The sequence below is a fragment of the Macaca mulatta genome, chromosome 4 (genome assembly GCF_049350105.2).
Source record: "Macaca mulatta isolate MMU2019108-1 chromosome 4, T2T-MMU8v2.0, whole genome shotgun sequence".
In the NCBI taxonomy this organism is placed as follows: domain Eukaryota; kingdom Metazoa; phylum Chordata; class Mammalia; order Primates; family Cercopithecidae; genus Macaca; species Macaca mulatta.
In genome coordinates this window covers 144,534,068-144,558,339 of record NC_133409.1, presented here as the reverse complement: position 1 = coordinate 144,558,339, position 24,272 = coordinate 144,534,068, and the positions used below count along the sequence as shown (strand labels likewise).

General features: G+C 51.1%; 1 protein-coding gene across 5 annotated transcripts in view; it reads right to left on the bottom strand.

The window, feature by feature from the left end:
- MDGA1 (MAM domain containing glycosylphosphatidylinositol anchor 1) overlaps nt 1-24,272 on the bottom strand; it is a 64,181-nt gene that overhangs the window by 37,670 nt on the left and 2,239 nt on the right. The window lies entirely within an intron of this gene.

Here is a 24,272-nt window from a genome sequence, read left to right as displayed (position 1 = left end):
CTCAAAGCAGTCATTAAACGGGTAGGGGTGTTTCATGAATATGTTCAAAATTCATGCTGAGGGCTGTGCAGGGCTTCAGAGGGGTTGGAAGTGGGAAGGACTGGAGCCTTTCCCCGAGTATCCCCCTTCTCATGGTACTAGTGCACTTGGCTGTGCAAGTTACTTAAGCCTTAGTTTTCTCATTTGCAAAATGGGGTTGTTGTGAGGAATAAATAAGGAAACTCATGTAAAGTGTTTAAAACAGTGCCTGGTACACAGTATGCAATCTAAAAACGTCAGCCAGCATTATTATTCTATAAATGATCCTGCACTCCTCTCAAGAACGCACATCCCCTGCAGTCTTCAAGCCCTTTGCATGAGAGGACCCTGCCTTCTCTGTCACAGATGATGAGGGTTGGCACCTTCCTGGGGTCCACTGTACCTTTCCAAGCTCCTTGCCTCAGTTCTGTGAAGCAGAAAGGGAAAGTCGCATTTAGCCCCATTGGCAGAGAAGGAGACCAACGCCTGGAAGAGGAAATGTCTCGTCCAAGTCACTCGCTGAGACAGCAGCACAGCCAAGACTCAAACCCAGGCCTTCCACCTGCTACCTTGGGACTCTGTTCACTGTCCCCAGGAATTTCAGAGGCATGGCTGGATTTGATCATCTTTGCTTGATACCATATTGGTGGATAAAAAACTGAACAGGATTTCAGAACCAAGTATGTTTCCTTGCCTCTGGTCTATGAGACTTTGCTATTTTACTCTCCTGATTTCTATCAACGAAACCCCATGGAAAAGGAAAACAGCCTCTCCCAACCTGTGTGCCACAGAGCGTTCACTGACAGTCCATCACAGACGATCTTCACTGTCAAGTAAGGACGCTGCGTGTTCTTTCTCTCGCTCTCTGTGAGAAAGACTTAGCACACAAAGTATAGCATTAAAGGCTCTGAAAAGTCCTGCAGTAAACACATCCATGTAACTTGGTTTCACTCAGTGCTTTCTAAATGTATTTGGCCATAAACCCCCTTCTTTGCAGAGCACCTCAACATCCTGAGAGACAGCAATGTTTTGTAAAACTAGTGGAGAAAAACTTAATACAAAACTGACAGCTAAGGAGTTAGCACGCCCCTCCCCAACCCCTTAGTTGAGAACAGCCAAGTGGCCTGAGACACGTCACCCTTGGGGCAGCATCCTAATGAGCACAGCCAAGGCAGAATGCTCCTGGCCTATCAGCTTACTCTTTTCCTCCCCAGAAAGCATACACCCAAAGTGTACAGGTATGGGTGGGGCTTCCAGAACCCAGTAGGCCCAGTGAGGGAGCCACAAACTCTCAGGGAGTCAGACTAAGACAAACTCCAACCTGCCAACTAAGGATCCAAAGAGAATTCTCACTGGAATGGGGGAATGTCATCAAAGATCCCCATCCCCTATAAGAGAATCCATGCCCAGCTGCTAGCCACAGGTAGGGGTGCTGCCAAATGCACATGGATACAACACTAGGGTGAGGGCCAAACAAGATAGACAGCAAGACAAATGAAAAACCTTGATTAAAAGCACCTTCAGGCCTGTAATCCCAGCACTTTGGGAGGCCAAGGTAGGAGGATCGCTTGAGCTCAGGAGTTCGAGACCAGCCTGGGCAACATGGTGAAACCCCATCACTACCAAAAATATAAAAACTTAGCCAGCATGGTGGTACACATCTGTGTTCCCAGTTACTCGGGAGGCTAAGGTGGAAGAATGGCTTGAGCTCAGGTGGTGGAGATTGCAGGGAGCTGAGATCATATCACTGCAATCCAGCCTGGGTGAAAAGAGTGAGACTCCATCTAAACAAAAGAAAAAAAAAGTTCCTTCAGGCCGGGCGCAGTGCCTCATGTTGTAATCCCAACATTTTGGGAAGCTGAGGCAGGAGGATTGCCTGAAGCTAGGGGTTCAAGACCAGCCTGGGCATCATAGCAAGACTCCGTCTCTACAAAAAAAAAAATTTTTAAATGAGCTGGGCGTGGTGCCACATGCCTGTAATCCTGGCTAAGAGGGAGGATTGCTTGAGCCCAGGAGATCGAGGCCGCAGTGAGCCACGATTGCACTACCGCACTCCAGCCTGGGCAACAGAGCAAGACCCCTATCTCAAAAAAACAAAAGCTCAGCCAATAATCAATGAAGAGGACCGTTGCCCTCTTCCTGCTTCTGGCTCCTTCAGGGGAAGTGAGTCTGCAGGCTGGGAAACAACCAAACAGCAGGGTGAGGGAGGGGCAAGGAAACAAAAGGAGAAGGAGGGGCTGCAAAATTCCCTGCCCAGAGTCGGTTCTATCTGCCCACAGATGACACAGCAAGTGCCACCACCTCAGCCACCTCCCAGAAGCATCACTGAGTGTTCTGGATGGAGAGGTACAGAACTGTGATCCGTGTTCTGGTCCTGACTTCCATCAGATAGTCATTCAACAAGCCCTTATCAGTATGAAGCGCTAAACTTGATTCTGAGGTAACAGGGAGCTATGGCACTCAGGCTCTGCACTAGGAAAGCGAATAGCTAGAAAAGCTGAATAAGAACGATGCCTATAAAGACCTACTGAGAGGCAGAGAGGGAGCAGGGAGGGATTGCAGTGAACTAGAGACTAGTGCTGTCTCAGGCCTCACCCCACCCCCATCCCCATAATATAACATTAACTGCAATAGCTACCCTTTATTGACATTTACTCTGCCAGCAATATATTGAGTGCTTTATATCTTTTATCGTATTTATTGCTCCTAACAAGCCTATTATGGTTCGGACTTTTCAGATGAGGAAGCTGAGGTTCAGCAAGGTTATATAAGTTACCCAAGGACACCCCATTGGTCTGGAACCTGTCTGACTCTCCGTCTTTCATGCTAACCTCCGTGCATTTCCACTTCCCAAGTGCCTAGCCCAGTGCAGGGCTCACAGCTCAGGACGGAGTCTCCGTGTTCCTGGTAGGACCGACGCCGTGCAGCATCCTCAGAAACCGTCCCTCCCTCGCCGTGACACCTCTCGCCCTCCCAGACCCTGGAACGCACGTGTTTATTGATCCTTTTATGCATGTAATGCAAATGGACACTTAATAATTTAGCGGAGTTAACAGTGCTGAAATATTAACAGGCTTTTCTCTTTTAATTAGCTGCTCAGAGAATGGTGGCCGGGGGCCTGGGAGGAGGCTTTCCTGGGCAGGCGCCTGGCCTGCTCCACCTGGGCCTCCTTCTGCCAGGGATGATGCTCCGAGCCTCTCTGCAGACTGTGAGCCATCGAGCGTGGGCTCTGGGGAAAATTAACCCTGCCCTTCTGTGCTCACTGCATCGGGGTTTGCTCTGCCCTTACCACAGTCCCGCTCTCTGCAGAGCTGGCTGGAGCCTGTCCTCTGTTCACCACCAGCCGGGGGTGGACCAGGTGACTTCTCAGGGGTGTTCTGAGGCTGGAGGAGGCTCCAGTTCTGTGCTAGGAAAGCCGGCTTGAAACAGCCCCAACTCACCCACACCATCTCCTCCAGCCTTGCCCTAATGCAGAGCATCTTGAGGGAAAGCAGCAACAGACTTTTGGCCCATCCAGTTCTGGTCATTCTCTCTCCAGTCATTAGACCCATGTTTGAGTCCATTCCCTTCCCATCCTCCCTCTCACTCCCTGTCCTCCCAGTCCCTCAAAGGGCACACACAATCACCTTTTAATTTGCCGTTGATTCATTAATTGGCTTTGTAACATTTTCTGAGCACCTATTATGTGAAATCTCCTGCCCTCAGCGCTGGGACACAGAGCCAAATGAGGCATAGCCTTTCTAGGCGAAGAACCTCTGCCCTCTCCCTGCTGCAAACCATATTAAAGCCTGTTCCCCGACACAAGGCCTTTTTTGCTCATCAAAACCAAACCCATATTCAGCCAACCTTCCCTTTGGCTGCAAAAATCTCTCCCTAACCAGAGTGCATGTGTCTCTGACCTCTGGGTACAAGGGCGCTGTCACTGAATACAGCAACCAGCCAGAGCTGAAAGCTTCAGTGTGCAGGCCGCCACCCTGCAACCACAATTGAGTGCAAAAACAAGCTCTGCTTTCATAGTCAGATGCAAGCCTGCTACAGTTTGCACGGCCTTGTTCCATTTACAGACACTGCCACTGTGGCGCCTGGAGCTTCTGGGAGAGGCTGGCGCCCTTACAACTCTCCTCTGCTGTAAGTGCTGGCCGGTCCATTATGTCCCATTCCCTGGGGATGTTCAGCACCACTGTGCCCACATCCTGATCTCATTGGAAGGCACACAGGTATGGAGAGTGGCAGGTGATGCTCATAGAATCTTCACTGTCTATCAGTGGAAGTCTAATCTGTACATCCACTTATAGAACTAGAGGGTGTCTGGACAGGCCACCAGCAAAGCCCTTTAATGAGGACTCTTAGGTCTCCTGATGAAAACTATAAAGGGACTTTCTCCTGGTGGGTCCCAGAATGCCAGAAATAAAACTGTTAATGATAGCCGGGCGCGGTGGCTCACGCCTGTAATCCCAGCACTTTGGGAGGCTGAGGCGGGCAGATCACTTGAGGTCAGGAGTTCGAAACAAGCCTGGCCAACATGGTGAAACCTCATCTCTACTAAAAATACAAAAAATTAGCCGGGTGTGGTGGTGGGTGCCTGTAATCCCAGCTACTTGGGAGGCTGAGGCAGAAGAATCACTTGAACCTGGGAGGCAGAGGTTGCAGTGGGCTGAGATCGCGCCATTGCACTCCAGCCTGGGCGACAGAGAGAGACTCCATCTCAAAAAAGCAAAAACACAACAACAAAAAACCATTAATGATGAGGGGACATAGGTCATCTCCAATCAGTAAAGGCAGGACGAGTTGGGCAACGCTTGATCAGAGGCTTTAAATGCAAATCTGAGAGGGCTGCTCAACGGCATAGGATGAGGGGTAGGGAGGAGTGCTCTGCCTTTTACTCAGTGTCCAAGTGACCTTGGGAAAGTTGTTTAACCTCCTTTAGCCTCAGTTTCTTCATCTGCAAAATGGGAATAATACTACGTCTCAGGCTTCAGTGGAGATAACTTTTGGGTTGTCGTGAGGATTCAATGAGAAAATGCCTATTGGATACATCGCACAATGACTTGTAGTTAGCAGGTACTTAATAAATTTCAGTTCCATTTCCATTTAATAATATGGCCCAGGATGCTCTGGGAACCTATTCCAAAGTCTTGCAAGAAAAAATGAAACTGAATGAGGTCTACTTTGGAGGATTACCAGGAGTTTGTAATCCTGAGAGATCAGAACATTAAGGTGGGCTGAAAGTAGTAATCACTGGGAGGAAAAGCTCTCCCCGTGAGAATATGTAAGATGACAGTGGAAAAGAGCGGCTTCCAGCCATCAGGGCAGAGAATGACTCCTAGGATCCCAACGTCTGAGCCTTCCTGGCCCAGGGATGTGGGACCCATGGAAGCAGGGTTACTCATGGTTACTCATGTAAAATTTCCTTTCCTGGATCCCAGAAAGGAAAGTTCTAGCCCCACCAAGCTCTGCTGGTCTTGGAGACCCCATCACTGTGATTCACTTGGCACCGGTCCCTGGCAGCAGCCTAGGGTCTAGATCTAACCAAGCCTGCACCTGTCAAAGCATACCTATTGAACCAAGCCCACGGAAACAGTAATTTCTGGGTGACTTGAGGCAAATCATTTACCCGTCTAGTCTAGAGCCTCAGCTTCCTAACTATAAAATGGACATAACAGGGCTCCCTATTGTGAGTGTGAAACCCACTGATAATGGAATGCCCTGTGCACAGTGCGTGCTGCCTAGTAGATACGCTAGAAGTACAGTTGGAAGGGGCTGAAATAAAACTAGACTCATGCTTCAGAGTGTCTGCTCTGAGAAGGTCCTCCTATTCCAGAGTGGAGCCTGACAGCCCCCGGTCTCTAGGAGTCTGCAGCACAGTCACTAGGGATAGGGGACCACCAGGGTAGGACTGGAGACACACTGCCAGATCCAGGCCTCCAACCCAGAAGGCAGAGCCTGGGCCAGGATGTGGGGATGGCAGTGGCTTTGCTAAAGCAAGAAGTCCCCAAAGCACCACCCAATCAAAAAGCCCAGTGAGGCAAAGGGATGGAACATGGCTCTCTCCAAGGCCCACAGGGCTAAACCCCAGCCCTCAAGCAGGCTCAGCGTGGGGTTCTGGCATAGGCCCGGATATAGGGGCCAAAGGGAGAAAATGAGGCTAAGGCACTGGATTTGGGCTGCAGTGGGCATCTGGGGACCCTGAGCCCTCACATAAGAATGGACAGAGATAGGTGGCAGGGAGTCCTTTCCACATAGTGCAATAGAAAAGCAACCAAACCTGGCCAGGCATGATGGCTCATACCTGTAATCTCAGCACTTTGGGAGGCCAAGGCTGGTAGATTACTGGAGGTCAGGAGTTCAAGACCAGCCTGGCCAACATGGTGAAACCCCAACTCTACTAAAAATACAAAATTAGCTGGGTGTGGTGGCTTGCGCCTGTAATCCCAGCTACTCGGGAGGCTGAGGCAGGAGCATTGCTTGAAGCCAGGAGGCGGAGGTCACAGTGAGCTGAGATTGCACCATTGCACTCCAGCCCCGGCAAAAAGAGTGAAACTCCGTCTCAACAGAAAAAAGAGAAGAGAAGAGAAGAGAAGAGAAGAGAAGAGAAGAGAAGAGAAGAGAAGAGAAGAGAGAAGAGAAGAGAAGAGAAGCAACCAAACCTGCAAGAACTAGTTAGAGGCTCCACTCCAGCACTTAACTTGCCTAAGCCCCCATTTCTCCATATAAAACAGAGGCCAATAACATTAGGCTCACAGTGTCTTATTAAGTGAGATGACATTTAAGAAAGTATCATGTAAACTGTAAAGTTCTGCATAGATCAGGCCTTATTATTATTAGGTGCCAAGCGACCCAAGTATGACTTCAGGAGGTGCAAATTGGAAGTTAAAAAGCAGGCCATAATGCACCTATTAAACCAGTGAAAGTAAATTAAAATGATAAAATCCATTGTGGCCGGGCTGTGCACAACACCAGCTCAAACTTTCTGTCACACAACCCGGCAGTGCGAAATGAGAACCATAAAACTGCTCCTATCCTATGACCTATTAGGCAATCTCACTTTGGGGAATAGGCCCCAAGGAAATAATTTAAAAGGAAAAAGTAATTCACATAAGGATATTCATGGCAGAGCTATTTAAAAGAAAGGGAAACTGGCTCCTACCCAAACGCTCAGCAGCAGAGAAACGGTGACCCGAACTCCAGCACATCGATGCAGGGGGTGCCCTGCGGCCATTAAAGTGACAGGTCTGAGGGCTCAGTCAATAGCAGGAGACGTGTGTAGGAGATAAAGTCAGCCGAGAAAGCAGAACGGACCACTGTTTACCGCTATGTAAAAATATATTGACAGGTGTGGGCAGGGAGTTTAGAATGAATGGTTAATGGTTGATAGTCACTGGGCTTCTTTTTTTCCTATGAAGTTGTTTAAGTGGATAATAATAACAATAACAGCAATGAAAACAAATCAATCTTGCAGCATGAGAGCTGGTGGGGCCTTGGCCATAGTAGCACAGAAAGGAAGGGAAGGACAGCATTGCTGGGGGTTCTCCCACAGCCAGGCAGACTCTGACCCCCCTGACCTCGGGTCACTGTGGGTCCCTGGGTAGAGCTCTGGCTCATGGAAAACACCCCACCCAGCTGCAGGGGGAGATAGAGTGCTGCACCCCAACTTCTAGTAACCCCTAAAGCCATCTCTACATATGGAGTTACCTGATTCCTCCAGGCCAGGCCTTGGCCTCAGCCCAGGAGACCACAGGAAAATTAGCTCTGAGGTTAAAGAACCAGGGAGCAGAAATGTAAAGGGGACCTCATTAGCTTTATGGCCCCTCCATCCACTGACCTCCAGCAGCCAACTTTCACTGCCCCCCAGTACCCTCAAGGGTTGGGAGCCACTCCTCACCCCCCTACACCTGTATTAGTGGGAACACGTTGTCTCCCGTTAACCAAGTATCAGCCAGAAATCTGGGAGTCATCCATGACCTCTCTCCCCCTCCCACACCCCACACCCAATTCACCAGCAAGCTCTGCTGGCTTGACCTTCAGAACCAGTTGGGAATCTGCCCCCCTGCGATGCCACCCTAGTCTTAGCCCCCACTACCGAGGCCTGCCTGGATTATGACAGCAGCCTCCTGATAGGTCTTCCCTGCTTCCTCCCTTGCCTGCTGTAGCCTGTTCTCCACGAGCAGGCAGAGGATCCCATTTCTCCTCTGCTCTCCCTGCCATGACTTCCATCCCACTTGGAGTCAAAGCCAATGCGTTTTCAACAGCCTGCCATGCCCTCTGCCATCTGCTCCCGGCCCCACTTCCCGTTCTACCGCCCTCCCCACTCCAGCCACATTGCCCTCTTTGTCAGTCTTCAAGCAGGCCTGGCCCTCTCCCACCTCAGGGCCTTTGCACTTACAGCCCCACCCCCTCCCCAATGCTTGGATTGCTCTTCCCCAGCTTTCCTGAGCCTGTTCCATCCCTTCCTTCAGCTCTCTTCTGAGAGGCCGTCCCTAGCCTCCCTCTTTAAGACAGCCTGCCTGCCCTCACCTCCATCACACTCAATCCCTTTCCCTGCTTTGTGCGTTCATAACACTCATCAAATCAACACCCTGCATATTAAATAGTCACTTGTTTATTCTCTTTCTGTATCCTTTTCAAAAGGCGAGCACCCCTGGGAGCAAAAGCACATTAAATCCCTTAAAGGGATGAACAATCTTTTTTTTCAAGCATCAATTCAGGAAACATAAAGTTTAGGAACATATTTTATTTAGCATCAGGTATATTTATAAATCGGGAAACGCAATACCTGCCCTCCTGCTTAAGTAGTCTCTCATTTTTTCTCCATCACTGAAGGGTTTCCTCTCCTTTTATGGCTAAAATTTTGGAAACCACATAAGTGGCAGGCTCCATAGGATCTGATTATAATGCTGAGCCTCTGAACAACTTGTAAATGACTTGAAATTGAGTAGGTTGGGGGAGAAAAAAGAAGGACTTGGGGATGGAGAAGGACAAGTGGACCAGAATTCAATCACAGCCAGGGACAGCAAAGCCCCTATCAGGAGACAGCTGAGGGCTGTGGATGTGGGAGGAGGGAGGCTGCCCCCTGGGAGGAAAATGGGGTCTGAAATGGACAGTGGGTGGGTGGCAGTAAAGGACTGGTACAAAACACCTGTCTCCCAGCCCTGTACAGTAGCTAAAAGGGAAGATTCTTGCTATAAACTTCCCCAAACAGAAAATGGAAGGAGGACTGGAATTCTTCTACCCTTCCTCCTGGGCCAGGGTCTCAGTCTTGTTCCCTCTCTGTCCCAATATTGTGTCACGTGCCTGTACACAGAGCCTCCCATGCCGCCTCCCTTGTGGCAGCCTCTGTGCCTCAGCCAGTGACAGCGGCAGCTTCCTGAGCCCGGCCTCAGCGGTGGAATCACTCACTTAGCAAACCCTCCTCCGAACAGCGGCGGTCATTGACTCCCACATGCCAGGCACATGGCTTCCCACGCATTCCTCATTTCCCCTTTATCACAGCCCTCTGAGGAAGGTACCAGTATTAGCCCTGTCTTGTGCATGGGGTAACTGAGGCACAGTGCAACACCTGCCCACGATCACATGGCTAGTGAGCGGCCGAGCAGACCTCCACCCCAGGTCTGTTTCAGAAGCCTCTGGTCCTATCCTTCAGGCCACACTGCCTCCCTACCTGGACGAGAGATGGTTATTCATCGACTTCGTTATATTTAGTTACTTGATTCTGAAATTAGATCTCGATGGTGTCATGGAGCCTGGCAAGTCATGTGCGACAGCTGACCTCAGAGCTGCTAGTTGCTGACACCTCAGTGTGAAGAACTTCTCTGGTTACTCCCCTCCCCGGGGGGCGCTAACACACCAGGGAAGGCAAAGGTGGGGACGGAAGGTGAGCTGTGCAGGACCACTTGCCCGACCCTTCCCAGAATCCTCCTCTCCAGCTGCCATGGCACTCTGTGGAGGCCTGCGCCCTGACGGGGAAGGCAAGGTAGGGCCAAAGGAAGCAATCTGGGAGAAAGGAAGCCAGCTTTCTCAGAGGCATCAGCCCTGAGACCCTTAGCCACTAGGGTTACCCTTAGAAGGGAGAAGCACCTCCCAAGAGGAAGTGAGAAGGGTTGAGCAGAGATGCATGAAGGAGGTGACCGAGGTATACAGAGGGTGGGAGAAACACCAGTGAGGAAACTGAAGCAGATGAAGACCAGACCCTGCAAGCACTAGACACGCAGCAGCACTAGTCCAGTGCCCGGCAAACAGCATGGACTTAATACAGCCAGAATTGTAACTAGTGTAGGTGCTCAAAAGAGTCCCTGGTTAGGACACCAGAGAGCCCCAGTTTGTTCAGGCTGAGAAGCATGAGCACTGGATCGGAAGGCCATGCTGGAGCTCTCCATGCTGCACCAGCACTTTTCAAAGGTGCCAGCTCCCCTCTGGGCCTCAGCAGCCCCCTGCCACTCAGCCCAGCTGGGGCCACTGTCTCCACACACCCAGCCCAGCCCCCAATCTGGCACGGGTGCAGCGGGTGAGCGCACACCTGGCGCAGGCCCCAGTGCCCGGGAGAGAGGCTCCGAGCAGGCGGCTTTGTGTTTTGTGAAAACCAAATCCACAACTGAGCTCTCCAGCCAAGCAGGGCCTGCTGGGAAGGCTGGCGGACCTCCCTCCCTGTCCCCTACTGGGGTCCACCCTTCCTCCTCAGCCCCCCGCCCCCAGGAACCCTGGGCAGGTCCAGCTGCCACCCAGGCTGGCATGGGGGGTTAAAGGGCACGGGTCTGGGGCTAGCTCTGGCAGTGCCTGGGTTTGCCCTCCTACCCTGACCCCCTTCCTGCCTGGAATAAATTGGAATACAAATCAGAGGGAAACGCTTTCCTCTGTTTGAACAAATTGCTATGGATTCCTCCCTGTCTCAGGTCAGCACTCGCGATGGGGGATATTTTCACTTGCGGACTGCTAATAGACTCAGGAGAAGCTGCTAGATCGATCGAGGCCAGGAAAATTAGCCAGGAGCTCCAGGCCAGCTTCGGCCCGCCCCTGCTCCCCACTTCAGGTCTCCTGGGAAGGGTGGTGAGGTCATACCCAGGCTGGACATAAGTCCCTGACTGATGACCCGGGATGCTGGATGCCTGTGCCCACCCCCTGCCTTGCAACCAAGGCAAAGGCCATCTGGAGGGCAGTGAGATAAAAGCGGACCCAGAGAAGCCCCCAAAGAGGGGGCTTCTGCAGGCCCCCCTACCACACATATACATAGTTCCCTGCGCATACATACATGTTCTTTGTGCAACATCGTCACACATATACACACCCACAGCACACACATGCCATTGTATATTACATGCACAAAAAATACAAATAATGTGCACTTGCATGAGGCAGAAAGAACCGGAGGAATATATTACAGCTTCTGTTGACATACCCAGTGAGAGAAGTTTATCTCATACCAGTGGCCCCCATACACAGATACTCATACGTGCTGATCTCCAACAGAAGACAGGGAGGGGACAATGCGGGGATGAAGCCCACCCTCACCCCAGCCAGACTTTGCAGCCCCTGCTCCCTGAAGTCCCCAGAAAGGAGGGAGTGAATCAGACAAGGGTGTCAGTGCTTTGAGCATATCAGGGCATCCCTCAATAGCAAGCTCTTCCTAGTATCACTTGAGGCCACTTTGCCAGCAGGCACAGTAAAGGAGGTGCATGGCTTGATAAAAAAAAAGTACTCATGTCCCCTGCCTACTGCCCTTGCCCACATCACATATACACACCCCTCAGGAAATGAGAATCTAGATCTGGCTTGGGAGATGGATGTGGAAGAGAAGAGAGTATTCACTTGCAGATACAGCAGGGCCACCAGCTTGGTGAGACCCTTCACCTCTGACCATTGGTTTCTGCCTCTAAAAACTGAGCAGGTAGGCTGGGCGCAGTGGCTCACGCCTGTAATCCTAGCACTTTGGGAGCCTGGCCAACATGGTGAAACCCTGTCTCTACTAGAAATACAGAATTAGCTGGGTGTGGCGGCGGGTGCCTGTAATCCCGGTTACTCGGGAGGTTGAGGAGGGAGAATCCCTTGAACCCAAGAGGCGGAGATTGCAGTGAGCCAAGATCACGCCATTGCACTTCAGCCTGGGCGACAGAGACAGACTCCGCCTCAAAAAACAAACAAACAAAAACAACAACAACAAAAACTGAGCAGGTGGAAACAGGCAACCTCTAAGCCCATTACGTCTGACCTTCCATGATTCCAGGCTGAGCACCCTCTCTGCTGTGTGGCCTGAGAACTTCTCTTGCTTTCTCTGGGCTTCAGATTTCTCTCCTGACAAATGATTAGATTTTCCCTAAGATTCACCCCGGCTCTGTCACTCTATGAGTCTGTGATTCTAGATCATCTCTTTCCTACTCTCTGCTGTATCCTCAGCACCTAGAACAGAGTCTGGCACATAGCAGGGTTCAATAAATATTGAATTAATTAATCTCAGGTCCCAGTTATTAGAGAAGAGATAAATATACAACAGGGTGGAAGTGCTGCTCTGAGCCAGACTCATGAGGCTCAGGTATATTCAGGGGTGCAGGCCACTCTGGTCATAGCCCATGGCTTGGCTCCTGGGCAGGGAAGTAGACAGAATGCAGTCGACCTTACTACTCTCTGACCCCTAACAATTGTTTCACCCAGAATCCTGTCTACAGGGAGAAGGAGTGGTCTTCTAGGCTAGACTGTCCCCACCTCTATGTTGGTTTTAAATTCAGCGGGATGGAGAACATGGTGCCTCTCATGGCAATGCCCAAAGGACCCTGTAGATTCTGGGTGTGTCCTTAGTGATGCTCAACCCCGTCCTCCGCAGGTATAAGGCATCCTTCAGGGAGAGCCTGAATTATATCAGGAGAGTCTTGGAGAAATCGACACACTTGGATTCTGACCACAAAATCCAAGGAAGCAAGTGAGCAGTGCACAGGTCTGGTGGCTACAGGGGAAGAGTTTTCAGCCTGGAATGGAAGCTTGTACATGCAGCCCAGAACATGAGATCTAAAAACAAAGAGCTCCACACAGCAGGCTGGCTCTGAAAAAGCAAGACCATGGCTAAGGCAAGATGTAATACAGACTGTTGCTGCCCCACCTGCACCCCCTTTCCTAAACACTTCAGTGCACCACCAGCCAACTCCCAATTGCCAATGCCTGCAGGCATCTCTCTGCCTGAGGGCCATCTCTGGCCACTAGAGCTTGCGCTGCCTGTGTGTGCAGTGGTTTAGGAGTACCGGGAATTACCCCCAGAAGCAGCCTCATCCAATGACGGATACAGGGTGGGTGTATACATGCCCCAGTTCCCTTACCCCATGGTGGGAAAACTCTGAAGTATGTGCTTCACAGTGTACCAGAGTTCCCCCACGGGACACCGATGTAACTGACTTGATAAGGCATCTTTCATTGGCTTCCTTTGCTTCCCTGTCTCGCTTCCCCATTCCTCTCCCAGAGTTTCCTAGAGTTACCTCCCACATAATTACAGCATTCAGCTCCTTATCTCAGAGTCTACTTCTGGGGGAACCCAAACTAAGACTATGAGTCCAAGTGTGTTTTGACTGTCCATGGTGTCCACTATGAAATATCTCACGTGGCCACAACACAGAGTCCACATATTGCCTAATGACCCCTCTACACACATATCAAATACCCCACCATCATCCTCTTCCTCCACCCATCCCTCTCCTGGAAACCTCCTTGCCTGAATCTCATGGCTCAAGATCCAACTCATCTGATCAACCAACCTGTGCCATGGGGAGAAGGCTTAGGGCTGCTGGGTATTCCCAAAGTAACCTTCTGGAAACAGTGGCAGTGCGTCTGCCAGCTAACTTGTTAATAACTCTAAAGTGGAACTTGTAGGCAGTGTGACAAGATGTTGGACCCGGTGGAGACTGGCAGCAACCTCCAGTTCACACTACCAAGTAGGCTCACCTTCCCATCCACAAGGGTGGGGGGTGCCCCGACATTTCCGATAAGGGCCTCTTAACATCTAACTAGAGATCTAGACCCAGAATGAGCCCCAGCTTCTGTAGTCTGGATACAATGAGGTCTGAGAATAAGAAATGAGGTTCACAGGGGAGGGGGAAGGATTATAGAGATGTGGGCACACAATGAGCTTATAAACGCCATGCAGACATGTCCTGGATTCTCCTAAGCCTGAGAGGTGACACAAGAGAATGAGAAAGATCCAGCTGTAGAAAGTCCTTTGACATGGCTTTTAACTTCAGCCTTGGCACCTAATTGCTGTGTGCCCTTGACAAGCCACTTGCCTTCTGTGGTCTCAGTTTCTTCCTGCAATCAATCTGGAAGATCTGTTTTTGGGTCATCGAAGGCCACTGGCTGGCAGCTAAGCTGACTCCTTGCCATACCCTTGTGCCCTTCCTCATGGCCTTCTCTGTGTCTACCCTGTGGTCTTATTCCAGAAAGAAAAGTGAATTCAGGTCTTGCCACGGCACAGAACTTCAGCTTGCCTTGTGGGCTTTATGTATCTTGCCAGAAGGTAACCTGGCCTCCTCAAGGACCTCTGCATTTTACTGGAACACTGGAATCAAACCCAAGTAGATGAGGCCACTGAAATTCAATTCATTTCCCCATCTCTATCCGTCCAATCCCTCTCAGAGATGGGGGAAATGCCTTCATCACGAGTTTCTAAAGAATCACTTGGCAGCCGGGCACAGTGGCTCACACCTGTAATCTGAGCACTTTGGGAGGCCGAGGCAGGCATATTGCTTGAGATCAGGAGTTCGAGGCCAGCCTGGGCAACATGGCAAAATCTCATCTCTACAAAAATACAAAAAGTTAACTGGGTGTAGTGGCACACGCCTGTAATCCCAACTACTCAAAAGCTGAGGCACTTGAACCCAGGAGACAGAGATTGCAGTAAGCTGAGATGGTGCCACTGTACTCCAGCCTAGGCAAAAGAGTGAGACTCTGTCTCAAAACATTTAAAAAACAAAAGAGAATCACTTGGGGAGAGTCTCAGGGCCAAGGAGTTACTCAAGTTCAACTCAGAGGTCTCGGTTCCTGAATCTTTCTTTCTGATAAATTGTTACAGCAAGTTGAAATAAGGTCAATGGGAAGAACTTCCCAAAATGAAGGACCAGAGACACTGAGCAAACAGCAGTGGGGCTGCTTGGTCTCATGCGGGTGTGGGCCTGCTGAGAGGCAGAAAGATGAGTTAGATCACCTCCGGACCAGAGCCTCTCACACAGCCCAGCCGTTTCTGTTCCCAGAAATCAGGAGGCTGCTTTTTCTGGAACCACAGAGCTCTTCTGCTGTTGGGACTGAAAGGAGACACCTGCTAGTAGAGAGGTACCAACCGGTAGAAATCAACAATCCCATGGACGTGTGAACAGACAGTGTCTGGCTCGCTGGCAGACGGGAAGCTGGTGGCACTCTCACTTGAATGTCTGAGTGACCCAAGCAAGCCACCTCCCTCCTCTGGGTCTCTGTCTTCTCTCAGGTCTTCTGGGCATCTTCAGAGCAGCCAGGACCCCCCGCCCCCCACCCCTACCTGAGCTAGGCTGGCAGAGTGGGGCGAGGTGAGGATAGGCTGGCAGAGTGGGGTGAGTGAGGAGGAGAGCAGTCATTCACATTTATCTAAATCCCCTCTCATTCAAGAAACACCAACTGCCCCTAAAATGGGTGTTTGTGGCAAAGACTGCTCATTACCCACACAATAGCCACTTCCCTTTCTTTCTAACAGAATACAGATATTTTTTCAGATGGGAATGTGCCCATCTAAAAAAACCCTATTTCTCAGCCTCCCTTGAAGCTAAGAATGGCCAGTAAGATGTAAGCAGAAGCCACTGTAGGGTGTTTCTGGGAAAGCTCCTTAAAGACAGCAGACTCAGCGGACAGGCCTGCCTTGTAAAGGTTCCCGCTGTCTTCCTTCCTGGACTGTGTCATGATGGCTGAGCCCCATCAGCCTTTTGGTGACCTTGAGGCAAAATGTTAAAAGGCAGGGTTCCCAACCTTTGCAGCCTGGGCAACATAGTGAGATCTCCATCTCTACTTAAAAAAAAAAATTAGCCGGGCACGGTGGTGCATGCCCGTAGTCCCAGTTTCTCATGAGGCTGAGGTGGGAGGATTGCCCAAGCCCAGGAGATCGAGGCTGCAGTGAGCTATGATCACACCACTGTACTCCACCCTGCAAGACAGAGTGAGACCCTGTCTCAAATAAAATACATTTTGCTGGTTTTACATTGAATTGCTACTTTGTTCTCCAGCTCTGAAATTTTCATTCTTCTTTTTTGTAATAGAGACAGAGTCTCACTATCTTGCCCAGGCTGGTCTGGACCTCCTGGGTTCAAGTGATCCTCCCATCTCAGCCTCCCAATGTGCTGGGATTACAAGTGTGAGCCACAGCACCTGGCCTCACTTTATTCTTAACCGAACAGGAAAGAGAATAAACAAAAGGGCCACATTTCAAAAAGGTACCATAATTTACCTATTAAAAATCAAAGAAAACTGTGTTTCTGAAGGAGACTCCTTCATCTCTCTAGGTTTGGGACTGGAAGTCCCTTGGTTAGAAGCCAGAAGAGGAGCCAGTCTCCCAGACTCTTGGCCTGGACCTTCCAGTCAGCACCATTAAACTAGAAAGTCTCCCTGCTCACAGGTTAGAAAATAATCAGTGGATTTTTTTTTCCTAAGACTCCAGGTTCAGATGAACTTGGTTGAAACTAGGCTTGGGCAGTGACCTGGAAAACCAGGAAATGCCCTCAGAAAGTCCAAGGGAAGAAGACATCTGTTTTGGCCTGGCTTTTTCAGACACACTGTCTATACCAGCTGTGCCTAAGAATCATCTAAACAGCTCTTACAACCACAGATGCCTTGATGCCACCTGCAGGGTTTCTGATTCAGGAGGCCCGGGGTGGGGCCGGGCATCTGTTGTTGAAAAAGCTCTCCAGGTGGTTCTGACATGCGCCAGGGCTGAGACCCACTTCTCTACACAGCTTCCAGTCCTCCAGATAATTAACGTATCTCGGCTGAGTTTCTGGGACTGGAAAGGAACCAAGAAGAGCCTGGGGTGGAATCTTCAAAGCCAGCCAAGCAGTGCCCTCGAGCCTGCTCAAGCCACCACCCAGCCACCAAGGTCACCCACCCCTGCAGCTCCAGCCTTTCACAGGCAAAAGGCTGGGTTTGGGGAAGGGGAGCTGCTATTCCAGCCTCCCTGGCCTTCCACATTTCTCAAAAGCGCAGCCTATACCTCCTGTTGCAACATGCCACCCACACCCGGAGCTCCCTGCCATCTGCCTGCCACCCCCTCTGCGCTCGTGAAACAGAGTCCTCATAGTTCACCTTCGCGTTTACAAAGTGCTATCACTCCTGGGCTTCTCTGTAATCCCAAGAGGTAAGTGTGCCTGAATCAGCCTTCACATGGGGAAACTGAGGCTCAGAGAGGCGAGGCCACTGGGCAAGGACCCTCAGAGGCAGTAGGCTGCCCACCTGGCCCTCCAACCTGCGTCCAGTCTTCTTACTTGAAGCCCTCATTATGCGTAACGCAATCCCCAGTCTAGCAGCATCGGCACCACCCAGATTCACACAGAATCTCAGCCCTGCCCCAGCCCCAGCCCCGCTGAATGAGAATCTGCATTTCCACAAGATCCCAGGGGAGATTTGTGCACAGGAAAGTTTGAGGATCCCCACTCTGTGCTGCAGCTGCCCCAAGCTCCCCAGTTCCCCGGTGGCCCTTTCTCATTGCACCTCCTCCTCTCACAGACTCTGCCACAGACTTTCCGGTCCACGTCCCCTCTCAGGCCTCCTCCTGCCCCCTAAACGTTGGTGCTCCCCAGGGCTCTGGCCTCAGCCCAATCCCTTCTCTCTACTCTCTAATCCCTGGCAATTTTATTCCACCTCATGGTTTCAACCCACATGCTTCTGCAGACATAAATCCAGATGTGCAAATCTACCTCTCCTGAGTTGATCTCTGTCCTGAGCTCAGTGCTCATGTCCATCCGATTTGTCAATATCCCCCCCAGACGTTCCAGCACCAGAATCCCATGAAGTTCAAAACTCCACTCACATTGTCACTAAAACTATTTACCGAGGCCTTGCGACGTGCCAGGCACTGTGCTCAGAGCTTCTTAGGCACCATCTCATCACGAACACACAGTGAGTACGATGATCTCCATCTGATAAGTGGAGAAGCCACAGCTTAGAAAGCAGATGTAACTTCTTGGGCTTTTGCAGCTGGTGTGGGGCAGAGCTGGGATTCAGACCCAGGTTTCTTACGCAGAAGTCGAGGCCCTTAACTACTTCATTTCCCCAAACCTGTCTGACTTCCAGTGGCTTTTGTTCAACCTGTTATCACTGTGTGCCAAGTCTCCCAGCTCCAAATCTCAGAGCCGTTTGCAGCTCCTATTCCTTGCCTGAACTCTTTCCATACACTTTCAGTGCTTAATGATGGTACAATCTTGTGTCTTGCCTTTTGCAACAGCCTCTAACTGGTTCCCTTCCTCCATCCTCAAACCCCTACCATCTATTCTCTACATGGCAGCCAGAACGGTTCTATTAAAAAGGTGTCAGTTCATGTCTCTTCTCTGCCCAAAACCCTGCCATGGTCTCCTATCTCATGCAGAACAAAATCCAGAGTCTTTTCATAGCTTTCAAGGCTCCAAACAATTGGACCTACTAACTCTCTGGCCCCACCTTCTACTCCCCTCCCCCTGGCTCATGCTGCTCCAGCCACACTGGACTCCTCACTGTTGCTCCAACAGGCCAGGCAGGTTCCTACTCCAGGGCCTTTGCAGTGGCTATTCCTCTGCCTGGAACACACCTACTGCACATGCCCACAAAGCTCCCTATGACTCCCCTGGACAACTGCAAAGGCGCCTGACAGTCTGTCCAGCATGGCCTCTTCCCACACATAGCGGCATGGCTACTAGCCCATAATATGGCTTGCATCAACCCAGCTCCCCTGTTTGACATCCTCCTTACAGCTTTGCAATGAGCAGTTCTGGGTTCAAGTCCAGGTCTGCCACTTGGACAAGGGACTGATAAATGACTTTCTCAAGGAGTTGTGATGAGACTGAAGATAAAGCATACTCATGACCGCAGGTTGGACAGTCAATGTTAGCAATGTTTATTATTATTCCTGGACCAGTGCAGTGGCTCATACCTGTAATCCCAGCACTTTGGGAGGCCAAGGCGGGCAGATCACGAGGTCAGGAGATCGAGACCATCCTGGCTAACACAGTGAAATCCCATCTCTACTAAAAATACAAAAATTAGCTGGGTGTGGTAGAGTGTGCCTGTAGTCCCAGCTACTCAGGAGGCTGAGGCAGGAGAATTGCTTGAATCTGGGAAGCAGAGGTTGCAGTGAGCCGAGATCGTGGCACTGCACTCCAGCCTCGGAGTCAGAGTGAGACTCCATCTCAAAAAAAAAAAAAAAAAAATTCCTTTACTGTTCCAGCCCTAACAGCCCCAATTCCCTTTCAGCTCATGCTCCGGCACAACTGAACAGCTCACGAACTCCTCACACACTTGGGTTCCTTAGCTTCCAGGCGTTTGCCACAATCTGCCCTCCACCAGGAATGCCCCTCTCAATCCTTACTTCTATTTGTCAAGGCCAGTTCAAATGCTCCCTTTTCTACAAGGCCTTGGAAGCAATTACTTCACCCTTCAAATTCTCACAACCTTTTATCTGCCCTTGTTACATGACATTTATCAAAATCTTCCCCCATCTTTCATGTGATTCCCCTTCACCTTCCATCTTATTCATCTCAGTAGCCCTGCCAATGCCCAAAACTGGTTCTTGCTCAAGTTAGAGGCTCAGTAAACATTTAATGAATGATGAGTGAAAGGAACACCACACTGCTTTCCTTCCCTGCAAATCAGACGATCCAGTGGGACTGAGTGTTAGCGCTACTTCTTACCAGCTGTGCAATGTTGAGCAGGTCACTAAAACTCTTGGAACCTCAGTATTCTCATCTGTTCGATGGAGACAATAGTACCCCCTGTGCTGACCTCTCAGAATGTCATGGAAGCAAAGGCTGCAGAGGCATGAAAATGCCTGGTAAGTCATGTGGCACTTACACACTTATAAGGGATTGTTGTTCTAACCAACAATCCTCCCTAAAAGGTTCATTCCCCCTCACACAAAAGGATGCCTGAAAAAACCATGACCAAAGGAATGGTGGGTTATCAAGTGAGGTTTGCTTTCTTTCTTTATACTTTTATGTATTCCTTGATTGTTTTGCAAAGAGCACTATGTTACTCACAGCAGTTACTCATGGTGTTATTCATAGACTTGAGGAAAAATGAGATTTCATTGTTGAAAAACAAAAATATTCATTCCTTTGAGCTAAGCCTTGCTCTTGCCTCCTGTATCAGCATTTAAATGCCAGAGAAGCCCCTTGGTACATAGTACCTTCTAGCAGCAGATGTATGCTTGCAAAGCAGGGTCTTCTGACCATGGGGAGAAGATGCAGAAGAGAGGCCATGTGCCAGGTTTATACAGAGGCGTTTCTGCATGGGCACAAGCACCCCCATTCCCCCTGCCACAGCCTTACCAGAGCAAGAGCCCACTAGGCTAAGCTGAGCCCCAGCATCCAGCTGGGGCCTAGGGAAAACCTGATTCATCTGAGATCACAGCAAGTGTGGCTTTGGCCATGGGCAGGTGCCTAGGGACACGGGGGTGGGTACGTGGGAGCTGGAGGGAGGCTTGGAATTCCAGAAGGCCCTAAGGAGCCCTTTTCAGTCCCAGGTTGAGGAATGAGCATAACTCATCCCTTAGATAGGGTGAGGCCCACGGGAGCCCAGGAAAGGCAAGAAGCAATGTGGCGGCCAAGCCCTCCCCCTGCTGGCCACATCTGGAACGGCAGCAGCAGCCGCACAGGGCAGGGCCCCTAGGCAGTTACACACACACCAGGGACCTGGGACAGTGTGAGGCTCAGGTGTCCAGAGGTGGGAGGTGAGGCAGGGCTCTTCCAGGAGTGAGAGCCGAAGACTCCATCTCCTAGGTCCTCTGTCTTCACCGGGTGGGTCATCTCCTAGTTCACCTTCCATGAGCCCAGCCATGAGATGAAAGTGAGGGGTGGTGGGGGAGTGGCAGGGACACGGGGACAGTGGCATTTGGGGTGGGGGTGTCTTCCACATTCCTGCCTCTGTCTCACTCCTCCCAGGCCCTCCCCCATGCCTCCTGGGCAGCTGGGAGAAGCTGGGGCTGCTACCACTGCCCAGATTTCCACTCCCGCCCCCAGGTATTGATTTCCTGCATCATTCATTTGCCGGGCCTTGGCGGCTGTGATTAGCTCCCTCCATTCTGCCTACAGATTCCACCCCACTTCCCCCCCCCCAAGCCTGTCCCTCCATGTTCCAGCAAAGCAGAGCTAATATACCAGGCTCTAAATGAGGCTTTACCACCTTGGCCCCAGCAGCTCACAGCCAGGCCAAGCCAAGTAGCTCTCAGCTATCCCCTGGCCACCCCCTCAAGGATGCTTTCTTGCTAACAAAATCCCCTCTAACCGACCTCCTCCCCTGACCTAGAGTCCCCGCCCAACCATGAAGCACAGATTTCAGCCTGTAATGTAGGACGGGACGTCATGAGAATCTTGACCCTAAGGCAGGGGCTCTCCAGCCTGACACCAAGGGTCTGGGGAGCCCTCAGGCTGGCTAAGGGGCCAAAATCAACTTGGGGTGGGGAGGTAACGCCAGCAAAGCAAACAAAGCAGCTTGGATTTGTGGACACAAGGTGCTCTCCCTCGCTTGTGCAATTTCTGTAAGTGAGAAGAAAGAAATAACAGAAGCACAGAGCTTCTTGAGGACATCAAGAGAACCCCAAGCCTCTGTTAGCCCCAGGGAACCAAAGTTTTAAGGCATGGGATAGGAACTCCAGTGAAAAACCTCAAGTACCCACACCCAGATCAACACCCAGGAGACGACACTGGGACACTCACTTCCTGAAATTCCTTCTCCGTACTCCCCAGAGGAGGGAAAAAAACGGATTTGGTGATAATTCTGTAAGCTATGTTGCTCTTGTCAAATTATTCAACATCTGTCTTCATGTTCCTACAAAAATTAGCATAGGATAGTAGTTTCTGATGACACCTTTGGTGAAATATTTTGACTTCCACCAGTAAGTTGCAAACAACCTGTCTTAAGGATAATGTCAATTCCCACTTCTGCATATTAAATAATTCAGGGGTTTGTTATGTTTTTATAAGGGAGAGGAATCCCACCGACCTGTGGTCCAACTGCTATGAGAGGAGGAGAAGCCAGGACAGAAGGCGGGGTGTTCCCGGACGCTATCCGCATGCAAGATATTCCTCTTCCATCACTTGGCTACTGCCTTTGCCCCAGAACTAGGCCACTGGGGCCAGCCCAGCCCCCTGGCTTGCCAGAAAACAGATTACAGGATCCACCCCAGAGGACAACAAACTGGGCCAGGAGATTGGGAGGCGAGGGAGGGAGGGAGAACCAGCTCCAAATGGACCATCTGGTCCAGCACTTGGCTGTTGTAGCATCTGTGCCCTAAAGAAGAACAAAGCCACCTGGCCAAACTGAGAGTGCCGCCTCCCCAACCCTATTGCAGACCATGGATCCTAGGGCAGGTGGTGGACCTCAGTGGGAGGCAGGACATAGGGTTCTAGGCACCGACCTCCTACCAGCCTCACAGAGATACAGTCTAGGCCAAATGCCGTCAGGTTTGCCCTCCACTGCCTGCTCGTCTTCCTCCCCTCTGTTCAGCCCCTCCCTTATCCACACAGGCCTGGGGATAGAGGGGCAGGGGCAGGGGCAGGGGATTCCTCCTCAGGATACACATTTTTCTCCTATGTCTTGAATTAGACCTGCTGCCTCCCTCCCCCGTGCCAGGGCAATACTAGGCTTCTAGCCTCTTCTCTCTTCTAGGGCTGCAGGCTGGGACTCTGTGATTCGCCCTAAGCAGTGACCCTTAAACAATGCCCCACTGTCCTGCTGGAAACCAAGTCCTAGAGAGACTTCTCATGGAGAAAGAATTTCCAGCCTGCCCCCAACTATGGCCCCTTCTTCATTCAACAAATACCTGCCGAGCTCCTGCTGTTGTGACGGGGACTATGCTGGGTGCTGGATGCAATGCCGGGCTGGAGTGGCCATCCCTGGTCCCTATGTGCCGCCTTCACTCTCATGCTGTTTATTCTGCTTTGGGGGTACAGAAAGACTGCTGGGGAGGGGGCCAGAAGAACTAGTCCCAGATCTTTGACCTACTTCTTAAGCCAGTCCTGGTCCTACAGAGATCCTGCCTTCTGCTGAATCTGGCCAAAGTTTCTAGCATCACAAGGAACTCAGCGACCTCCTGTCATCCTCCTCCTCCTCCTAAATCTTCTCCCGCCTTCATCCACCTCAATAAAGACTTTTAAACCCAGCAATTCCCCTGAGGCCTCAACACTGCCTGAAGCCAAGCTCTCAAAGGAAAAGTGGCATGTCACCCATGCCTTGGTCACCCATGTCGCCCTTGGGCCCAGCACACCCAGCCCACTTTGATTGGCTCTGAGTGAGAGCAACTGGGACCTAGGCACAGAAGGGAGGGGAGAAAACACAGAGAGAAAAGGGTAATATATAAGCCTATGGCTGAATCCTGGCCCTAGAGTACTCTGAAATGAGGGTCCACAGAGACCACTGCCCCTGACTCCAAATCCCACTCTCATTGCTGGGTTTACTAGACTAGGAACAGAGGAACCTCCTGAAGATGAGCCCCAAGCAGCCTAGAGAAGGTTAGAGAAGCTGGAGGGGATAGAGGACAGGCCTGACCAGGAATGGATCTTGCCAAATGCACGCAATGGCACAGGGAAGGAGGGTAGGGTGGAGGACAGCAGCATGCAGGAAGGGCTCTCCATCACCCTCCCCAGCCCCAGGGCTGTGTTGAGAAGGCAAAGACCTCAGCAGCACCTCTCTTAGGCACCTTGACTTGGGGAGAAAGAAGAAAGAGAAACCCCAGTCTACTGGCATCCTCATCTGCCCTGGAGAGGCCAAGGCCTCCAGGACCTGCCCCGTGGCCTCCTCCCCCAAACCCAGCCTCTCCCAGTCCCTGCTGCATTCTTTCCTGCCTTTGCTGGCCTCTGTGAGGGGCCATGCAGTAAGACACACACAAACTAATTAAGAAGCAGAGTTTGGCCAGATGCCTGGGCTAGTCTTACCAGAGAATTAAGCCCAAGCCAGCTAGCTGGGTAGGGCCAGGAGCATGTCACCTCCCAGACACCCTTCAGGACACCCCTTCCTCTTGCCAGGCACAAGCAGATGGCCAGGCACCCTCCAGGGTGCTTTAGCCTCAGCACCTGAGGCTGGCAGCCAGT